The following is a 10,349-nucleotide window of genomic DNA, read 5'->3' as shown; positions in this document are numbered from 1 at the left end:
AAGTGCATTTTTCTAATAGTTTGTATTTGTCGTTTATTTGTTACGGTGAACTGGTTAAATGTTTAACCATCTGCCCATGGGAGTCCAGTGGAAACTGCACATGCCGGCCATGAAGTAATCATTGGGACCTTTGTACGCTGTGAGCAAAATGACAAGACAGGGTAAGTTTATTTTTAGTTTGATTGTTGGCAAACTTTGTGATTTTGACTGGAGCATAACTGTTTTCCTCTTCTGGATTAGTGATGTGAAAAAAATAACATTGTATTACATAAATGTGCCAAATACAACCTTGCAACATGAACTATAATTGTTCTACAGTAAAAAGTATTTGGTGAAAATAATTATACTGAAATGTCTTAATTGACATATATTTCAGGAGTCTGCAGATCTGCTTGGGATACCTGCTGATAACAAGCGCCAACATGAAAACAGCCGAGAGGATGCCTGCCTATGCGGACAACATCCCAGTTGTCATTGAAGTGCACCAAACATAGGTAGATAGCTAGAGAATGATCTCTTTAATCTCGAAACTTCATTTCACAGTGCATTTCATTTGCTTGGATCCTTTTTGTTCTTAAGCAGCTCTATGAAAGTTGGCCCTGATGATCCAAGTCTTGATATGGTACTGATGCGAGTACATTGTAATTTTCTTGTAGATGATTGTGACGACTGCGTGTCAACATGGACCATGAAGATGTGACGTCACAGTACAGAAAGATACATCATGGCTTGAGGTGATAGACTTATTCCTCAGCTACTCACCAGGGTCCTGAGTGGAATTTGAAGGTATGATCTGTTTTAGCGAAGCTTGAGATGAAAGTTTAGAAATCCATACAAGTGCAGATAATAGACATTTCTTAGGTTTCATTATTCACACATAGTCCCATATACCTTGATGATATTGTTGGGAAGAGAGTTCCAAAGTCTTGGAGAAGCATATTTGAAGGAGCGATGACCGTTGACCTTGTCTGAAAAATGTATGTTAAAGCGTGCGCCAGGAGAGTCACTGAGTGAGGGATATGCATACTTAATAAAAAGCAATTCTTGATATAGTATACACACATTATTGACCTTTAAATCCAAATCTCGCTCTAATTAGTTTTTTTTTCTTTTTTGATCATATTTAATACAGGATTAACACGTTCGAACATCTTCAAGTTGGGCGCGTGAAGATGCTGTGCCACCTTATGCAACACCAATAAAACACTTGCTTCACCACCTCATCTAAGGCATCATGACAACAGATGAACATTGTCAACAGAATGAACCCCAAGAACACAAACGAGACGAAGAGGCAGACCAAGTTGGCGTTAGATGGATGACATCAGAGAATTTGGAAGCGTCACTTGGATGCGACAAGCGCAAGAACGATCAAGGTGGAATGGTGATGAAGAGGCCTTACTTCTGCAGTATTTAGCGACATTATCTAGATAGATATTTTGCCACTTACACAAAAATATTTGCTGTACAAAGTCAAGACAACATAAGGTTATTTGTCAAAGTATACTCACTACCAATAAAAAGTAAACAAGTGTGTTAAGGACTGTTTATAAGTGGTGATTTATGTAATGAAGTTTTGTATTGTTACAATGAATTAAATATAAATTGTAACTTTTATTTTGTGTCACTCTGTAATTCAATTAGTTATTATTCTAATTGTTTACATGGTATCTGTTCTGGGGTACCCACACATGGTGGCCACCATGTTTTTTTACTGGTTACTATATGAAGACATGTTAATATTGTGACACACTTGGGGTTTAAAACTCTTTTTAAAGTTTGTTATGTCAAAGGTCATGACCTTGTGTGTGTTTGAGTACTCATTAACCAGGTTTATTATTACAAAGGTCTAGACTTTGTTCATGGTATGTATTAAGGATAATCAGTCCAGTTTTTGAGTACTCTTAACGTCGTTAAACAAATGTGTTAAGGACCGTATATAAGTGGTGATTTATGTAATGAAGTTTGGTATTGTAATAATGAATTAAATATAAATTGTAACTTTTATTTTGTGTCACTCTGTAATTCAATTATTTGTTATTCTAATTGTTTACATGGTATCTGTTCTGGGGTACCCTTACATGGTGGCCACCATGTTTTTTTACTGGTTACTATATGAAGACATGTAAATATTGTGACACACTTGGGGTTTAGTAACTCTTGTTAAAGTTTGTAATGTCAAAGGTCATGACCTTGTGTGTGTTTGAGTACTCATTAAACAAGTTTGTAATTACAAAGGTCTAGACATTGTCCATGGTATTTATATGGATAATCAGTCCAGTTTTCGAGTACTCTTAACGACGTTAAACAAGTGTGTTAAGGACTGTAAGTGGTGGTATTTGTAATGAAGTTTGGTATTTTGATAATGAATTAAATATAAATTGTAACTTTTGTTTTGTGTCACTCTGTAATTCAATTATTTATTATTCTAATTGTTTACATGGTATCTGTTCTGGGATACCCTCACATGGTGGCCACCATGTTTTTTACTGGTTACTATATGAAGACATGTAAATATTGTGACACACTTGGGGTTTAAAACTCTTTTTAAAGTTTGTTATGTCAAAGGTCATGACCTTGTGTGTGTTTGAGTACTCATTAACCAGGTTTATTATTACAAAGGTCTAGACATTGTTCATGGTATTTGTTAGGGATAATCAGTCCAGTTTTTGAGTACTCTTAACGATGTTAAACAAGTGTGTTAAGGACTGTATATAAGTGGCGATTTATGTAATGAAGTTTTGTATTGTAATAATGAATTAAATATAAATTGTAACTTTTATTTTGTGTCACTCTGTAATTCAATTATTTGTTATTCTAATTGTTTACATGGTATCTGTTCTAGGGTACCCTTACATGGTGGCCACCATGTTTTTTTACTGGTTACTATATGAAGACATGTAAATATTGTGACACACTTGGGGTTTAGTAACTCTTGTTCAAGTTTGTAATGTCAAAGGTCATGACCTTGTGTGTGTGTGAGTACTCATTAACCAGGTTTATAATTACAAAGGTCTAGCCATTGTCCATGGTATTTATATGGATAATCAGTCCAGTTTTTGAGTACTCTAAGAGTCTTAACAACGTTAAAAAAGTGTGTTAAGGACTGTATAAGTGTTGATTTATGTAATGAAGTTTTTGTATCGTAATAATGAATTAATTATAAATTGTAACCTTTTATTTTGTGTCACTCTGTAATTCAATTATTTATTATTCTAATTAACATGGTATCTGTTCTGAGGTACCCTCACATGGTGGCCACCATGTTTTTTACTGGTTACTATAGGAAGACATGTAAATATTGTGACACACTTGGGGTTTATAGTAACTCTTTTTCAAAGGTCATGACCTTGTGGGTTTGAGTACTCATTAACCAGGTTTATTATTACAAAGGTCTAGACATTTTCCACGGTATTTATTAAGGATAATCAGTCCAGTTTTGGAGTACTCTTAAGGACGTTATTTGATAACAAGGTTATGACATTGTTTATGGTGTTTACATGTAAATAGGTTTCGAGTACTCATTAACGAGGTTTTGTAATTACAAAGGTCATGCCATTTTCTAGGGTTTTTATTAACGGTGTTTGATTCAGGGAATGACCGGGTTTGTGGCTGGCGCTGTAAGGTTGACATTGTTTGCAGTGTTAATTATGGGTGTTTGAGTACTCATTAACGATGTATTATGATCTCTTTTAACTGTTAATTGTGGGGTGGGAGATGACAACCTTCACGTGGTCCACCCTGTTGTTAACTAATTGTCATCAAACAATAGAGCTTTATAACCATGTTTATAAAGCTCTATGCACCAAACCAATTTTTTAATGACAATGTCATGACATTTTCTTTGGTGTTTATTAAGAGAGTTTGAGTACTCATTAAGGTTGACATTGTTTGCAGTGTTAATTTAGTGTGTTTGAGTACTCATTAACGATGTATTAAGATCTCTTTTAACTGTTAATTGTGGGGTGGGAGATGACAACCTTCACGTGGTCCACCCTGTTGTTAACTAATTGTCATCAAACAATAGAGCTATATAAAAAAAAACTCTATTCCGCAAAAACAAAATTTTAATTACAAGGTCATGACATTTTCCTTGGTGTTTATCTAGGGGGTTTGAGTACTCATTAACGATGTAGATTTTAAACGATCTCTTTAAACTGTTATTTGTGGGGTGGGAGGTGACAACCTTCACGTGGTCCATCCTGTAGTTAACTAATTGTCATCAAACTTTAGAGCTATGAATATACAAGTTTAAAGCTCTATGCATTAAACCATACCCTTTTCATGAAATGCCCGCAGTAGATTTGAACAAATGTGTGGAAATGTCGTTTGTTCTTTTATGCAAATCACTTGTTTATTTTGTAAGATGTTACGGGAAACAGCAGGGTCACGGCAAACGTGCGGCTTGCGCCGTCTCCGTTTTTAAGTAAACTCATTTTGGGAAAGATGTATGCTGTTTAGTGTAGCCCGTTCGTATGTACGCAAAAGAAACAAAACAAAGCGCCCGCCTAGCGCGTTAGCGCTGCTGGAATAGAACGCGCGTATGTCATTCAACCCTGACGTCATAATCAATTCCATAAAAAAAAATTACGAAATTGTAACATTTTGCCCATTTTTTTGACACCGAAAAAATATGTTTCCCGCAGTAAAAATGTAAAAAGCTAACAACGGCAAAATTCTTCAAGATACTTAAAATATGCATTCAAATCTCTAACGTAATGGGAAACAGTCAGGTTCACGGCAAACGTGAAGGGTTCATAAAAAAAGAGTTATATTCATAACACACTTTGCGACGGTTTTTCTTTAAAATGTGCATACGGTTAAACAAATTTGACAACCCTTCATTTAGCAAAACATCTCAAGATAATCCTTCATTTTAAATGTTGTTCAAATATTTCCCACCAAGCGGAGCGTTTTACTGATGTGCTAATGAACACTCGGATTTTCTCATGAATTCTCAAAGGGTCTGGGAGCGCCTATTCTGATCACGATTTTGCAAAGAAACGCTGCGCGTCAGCTTCATTATCTCGTAGTTGTGCACTGACTGAGCCAAAAGGGAATTAATGACTTGATGAACTTTTAAGAATGTTCATGATCAGTCCGTGCATCAAACAGTTCATGACATGTTCATCACAGCAGTTCATGAACCAAGTTCATGAACTGATCCATTCCATTAATGGACAAGTTAAAAAAGTTTTGTGTGTTTTCATAAAAGTCAATTTATAAGCTTTCTTTGCAGTTAATGAACTCTAATGAATAATCATAACTCAACTGTGTATTAACTTAACTCCCTGTTTACAAATTGGTATACATTTTTCTTCTAACTTTAATTATTTCCAGTTTCTGTATGTCAGTGATAGTAGTGATCATTAGTATCATAATTACCAAACACTTTACTCTGAAAAATTTTTTTTCTGCCCTTTAGGCGTACAGTAATTAGTTTTAAAAATTTCAATTTATTTGCCAGGTTAACATTACGCATTTATAAAATAAAGACATTGATCATGTGAAACAAGAAACAACTGTGTGATGTAGAATGATCATTGTAAAGTAATAGAAAACACCCTGCCCTGTAAAACACTCTGCATTGTTTTTTTTTTTTCAAATGAAAATGTGCCTGTGTGAATTATGATTAATTTTGTTCACCTAAAAAAACTCGGGCAAAATCCGAGTCGGTTTCCCTTGATTTTGAAACTTGGCACGGTGACAGTTTTATTAAAGAGATAGTTACACAGTAAGTAGTAGTGTTTGTTTTGAAGAACATCGTTGATTATCAACTCTTATTCTAGAAATTAAAACGTCATTTTGTATACAATGAAGTAGTCAACATTGGAAGAATTTTCCCTGACGGAATACAATATAGAAAGCGTTACGATAACGCCTCTTATAGTATTCCATTTTGGGGGGTCAAGCGTTTGAACCAAAAAGTGAAAATTGCATTGTAGGGCCTACATCACCCCCTCACATCATTTAGCCCACCAGTTGAGATAAGGAACCGGGGTGTGGCGCATGGAGCCAGATGTGAGAGATTAGGAGATGGATGAGGACCAGTGTTCCTGTCCATTCTATACAAGAATGCAACTGCCATAAAAACAAAGGTACTACCCCCTATCCAGAGCCCCTTTACACCCCCACGACAGTACTGATTTACTAATGTAAGGTATTGATGACGTGTATAACCTCTGGCGTATAGCGGCCTGACCTATTCTTCAAGCGCCTTTTTTATACGGGGTATGCTTCATCTAATTAGGAATTGCAACTTTTTCCTTGACTTGTTATTGGAATCAATGGACTCTGATGTCGTGGTACTCGCATAAGATTCTCTGTGTAACAACGGGACAAACTTGAAGATGTCCCACAGCTTTCATGAGAAGTTGTCAAGGCACCAATTCGTTGATTAACCATGGTTGAAGGATGTATTAATAAGTCTGAGTACTGAGTACCAACACACATCGGTGTATATGGGTAAAACCAAAATGATAGTTCTTTATCCCTGATGCAAATTTAACATAATAAACTGTTTGCAGTACCCGCTGCTAAAACAGGATCTCCGTGGTCTAGTCTGTATGACACTGCTCTAGAAATGCAAAGGTCGTGGGTTCGAATCCCAAGCGAGTAATATGCCTTTAACTCGGGTAAGTACTGAGTTTACAAGGTTGTTACACACATCTGTGTATATTGGTATAACAATCGTGGATCTGGAACCCGAGATGCAGTCTGGGTCCAATCTCATAAAAAATCTTTAAGCAGAAAATAATGCTTGAAACATTTCTTTTCTAAGCTAAATTGGGCACCAGCCACAATATGCAAACTTAATGTAACCTTTGCAAATAATCTGTTTCTGCTTAAGCAATACTTTTATGTGATTGTTTGTGCCTGCATGCTCTATGAAATCGGGCCCAGTATACAGCTGCTTAACGACAGATTTTGCGCTTACTGGGTAATAATAACACTTTCGTATTATTAAATACAGTGTACGGATTTACAGTACAGACAAAGAGTCGTATACAGGTCTATACTATTCCTAGTTCATTGAAAGATTACCAGTTGTATACATTACCTAAGAGGCGCTAGAATAAGTCAGTTCAGGCCGTTATACGCCAAATGGTCTAGTCTAAAAAAGCAAAAGAAAATTGCTTGACCTGTATAGACAAAATAGCAACAGAAATTTGTCTTAGTTGCAACAGTCTCTTTAAATCCTCCATAACAACACATCGAACAAATAGAAGAAAAAAATCAAGCAGGGACAATCTTCATAATTTGCACAAATTTAAAGTTGTCATTTTCGCCTCTATTTTAATACACTAAAGTATGTATACATAAGCCGTGATAGTAGCAAAATTTACGTATATAATTTTCACCTCAAATCTTCAAGCAAATGTTTCTTGAAACAACCCCAAACAAAAGTGTCAATAACATAGACAAAAGGAATGACGGGAGGTTTTATATGGCCTCACTATTATGACTTATTTTTCTACCTTGTAGAAATGCCGAAAATTACAAACTTTTTGCATTAACAAGTGCAAATAACCAGTGGAGCCTTACGTGTTTCTAAGTTTTGCTCTTTGCTTGGCAAATAAAACCATATTTTTTGTAATCTAGCGACTGTTTACATCGCGCACAGAGAGGTAAAAGATTTGCCACGATTTTACGGAGACACCTTTAAAACAGGACCTCGTACGATATTTTGCAAATTATCGCACATAATATTACAGTTAATCGCACACATTACAATTTATTGCAAAAAATTACATTTTTTGCATACATAAATGAATATCGCACACTATGTGACAATACTGTGACGTCATACTCTTATAAGAGATCAGCGATTATGCAAGACCAGCGCTTTTTGGATCCATCAGTTTCTTTGTTATTTGGGTGCGGTGATTGCATGCTCCTTGGCTAATTTAAATGTGAATAACCCAGTTGTGATAGTTTTTCTGTAAGCTTGTGATTGAGTGGAAATTTCCGTTATGGTCCAATAGACTCGCTGATATGCCACGGTTGGGAGTGCTTGTTTTTGGGACCTATGTGCTTTGCTGTCCTGTTTTGTGAGTACTGGTTTTTCTTCGATATTTTCCAGGTTTCTTTAGGACTCCTAGATTTATAACGACTACAACACATTATTATTAACAAGATGAATTGTATTCCGATCCCATATGCAAAAATTATTGTTCTTAAGCACCTCGTACCGGCTCATGCTGTGCTCCGGCTGTGCTCTGATTTTTGTTGTCTAATTTAGAAATGTCACCCTTTTTCCCTACATGCAATGACTGAGTCTGGTTAGCTGGTATGGAGTCCTTTTCACCTTCACATGCCCTGCAACCACTAGAATCCTGTTGATGGTAAAGCGGTACTCAATTACTTGGACACACCTTTAAATCATGGAATTCTACTGAGTTACCGCACAGAGGGATCACGTCCACCAAGAAAGGTATATTATCACCCTTACTATCAGTAATGTAACTCTACTAACCAAACTTGCAAGTCCTATACCCAGCTACTGCATGCGCAGCGTTGCACACTAACCTAAATCTACCAAGCTCATATCCGAGCATGCTTGCGTGTGACATGTTAATCTCCAACTTCACACCATTCGTCATTGTCTACACGTCGTGTAACAACCACGCACCCCATTTACTAAACGTTCATTCTTAAACTAAAATGGAATAACTCTGATTGGAAGTGCACTTTTCTCATTTTTTGTTTTGTTTTGTCTTATATTTTTTCGAAGACGGTGTCATGCCATTCCAGTACCGACCAAGAAGACATCATTGGGAGCTATGTACACTGTGAGGAAAACGACAGGACCAGGTAAGTTTATTTTCAGTTTGATTGATAGCTTGGAAAGTAATTAGGGAGCGTAATTTGTTAAGGTTTATCCGAAAATAAACATTTTGTTCAGATTTAAAAGGGGCTCCATGCTCTAATTTAGCTTTGTACTTCACAAATTATCCATTTGCTGGAGTCAAGATGAAAATTGGGGGGGGGGGGACTCGATTATGTAAGATGCTATTGTGTTTGATACCCTTCAATTGCAATTCAAATATAAAGGGCCATACATTTTTGGACAGAAATTCTTCAGTTTCATTTCCAAATTGTAATCAAAAAGACATCAAGTCTGAGTTAATGTACCGACCAATGGGGAGAGGGTGATGGTATAAAACGTTGCGAGAACCAACTCCCTCTGAACTAACATAGTTTTCGATTAAGAAGTAATTTCCATGAGTTTGGAAATTCTTGAATTGTGCATATTATATTGTTCCTTTACTAATTTATGCGGGTTTACTGTATTAATGTTTTGCAATTTGTCCTGTAAGGTTCTTGTTCATTCAATTGATTATTATAATGTTATTCGCTTTTGTACAGTTTATGGAGTGGGCGCAATGTAAATGAACAAATTATTATTATTATTATTAGTTTTGTTTCGAGACCTCAGCATTTGATTTTGAGGTTTTGAAATCAAGCATCTGACAGCACATAAGTTTGTGTAACAAGGGTGGGTGATGTGCTTTCTTTCATTATTGTCTTGCAACTTCGACGACCAATTGAGCTCAAAGTTTCACTAGTTTTTACTTTATGCATATGTTGACATACGTCACCAAGAGTAAAGACTGGTCTTTGATAATTACCTATAGTGTCCAGTGTCTTTAAGCCTTTAGTCCACAAACTGTCCTGTCGGTTTCTTTGCAAAAAGTTCTTGAAAGTTGGTTTAATGGAAACAACAAGTTCATGACAATTGTTCGACTGTAAAGAAAATTTGCGAGAAAGAAAGCATAACAAATTATCATCGAAAAACTCAAGGACCCAATTTTGGGATGCTCTTTGTAATAATGGACCAATTTAAGGTGAAGGTTTTACACTTGATATTTTGACTTGATTGACATATTTTCAGGAGTCTGCAGTTCTGCTGGGAATGTGGTGTACTACCTGTCGATGACTGAAGCTCACAAAAACATAGGTACATAGCTAGAGAATTATCTCTTTATAATCTCGTCTTCAGGGGAATGCTGGAATGCAGGCGGCGCCGGTGGTGGAGCTTAAGTTGCGCTGGATGGATGAGCATTTGGGAGGGAAGGATCAGAGCTGTTCTTGGCCGGTGATGCGTGAGAGTTGATTGCTGGCTGGATGTGAATTGCATTGGAGTGGGACATTCTTTAGGTGAGCTGCTGCTGGGAGGGTTGGCTCGAGGATGGGTGACCAGATGTCCATAATGAAGAAACCTATGTCTCGTAGAACTTTATGATGTGCTTGTATCTCGATGGCCTCCCTGACTCTGCATTGGTGTCAGGACTGTACAGGAGCTTTGAGTTCGGCTTGATTCCAATTGATGATGTGGTCGTGTTCTT

At 36.5% G+C, this 10,349-nt stretch overlaps 1 long non-coding RNA gene across 1 annotated transcript; it reads left to right on the top strand.

Annotated features, from left to right (window-relative positions):
• Positions 1-386: 386 nt before the first annotated feature.
• LOC139941141 (uncharacterized) lies at positions 387-1,536 on the top strand. The gene is made up of 3 exons (XR_011786541.1): positions 387-494; positions 657-786; positions 1,133-1,536. It is a non-coding gene; the product is annotated as an uncharacterized lncRNA (long non-coding RNA).
• Positions 1,537-10,349: the final 8,813 nt, after the last annotated feature.

Source organism: Asterias amurensis, chromosome 8 (genome assembly GCF_032118995.1).
Source record: "Asterias amurensis chromosome 8, ASM3211899v1".
Taxonomy (NCBI): Eukaryota; Metazoa; Echinodermata; class Asteroidea; order Forcipulatida; family Asteriidae; genus Asterias; species Asterias amurensis.
Note: the sequence above shows the minus strand (reverse complement) of the source record. Positions and strands in the feature narration are given on the sequence as shown.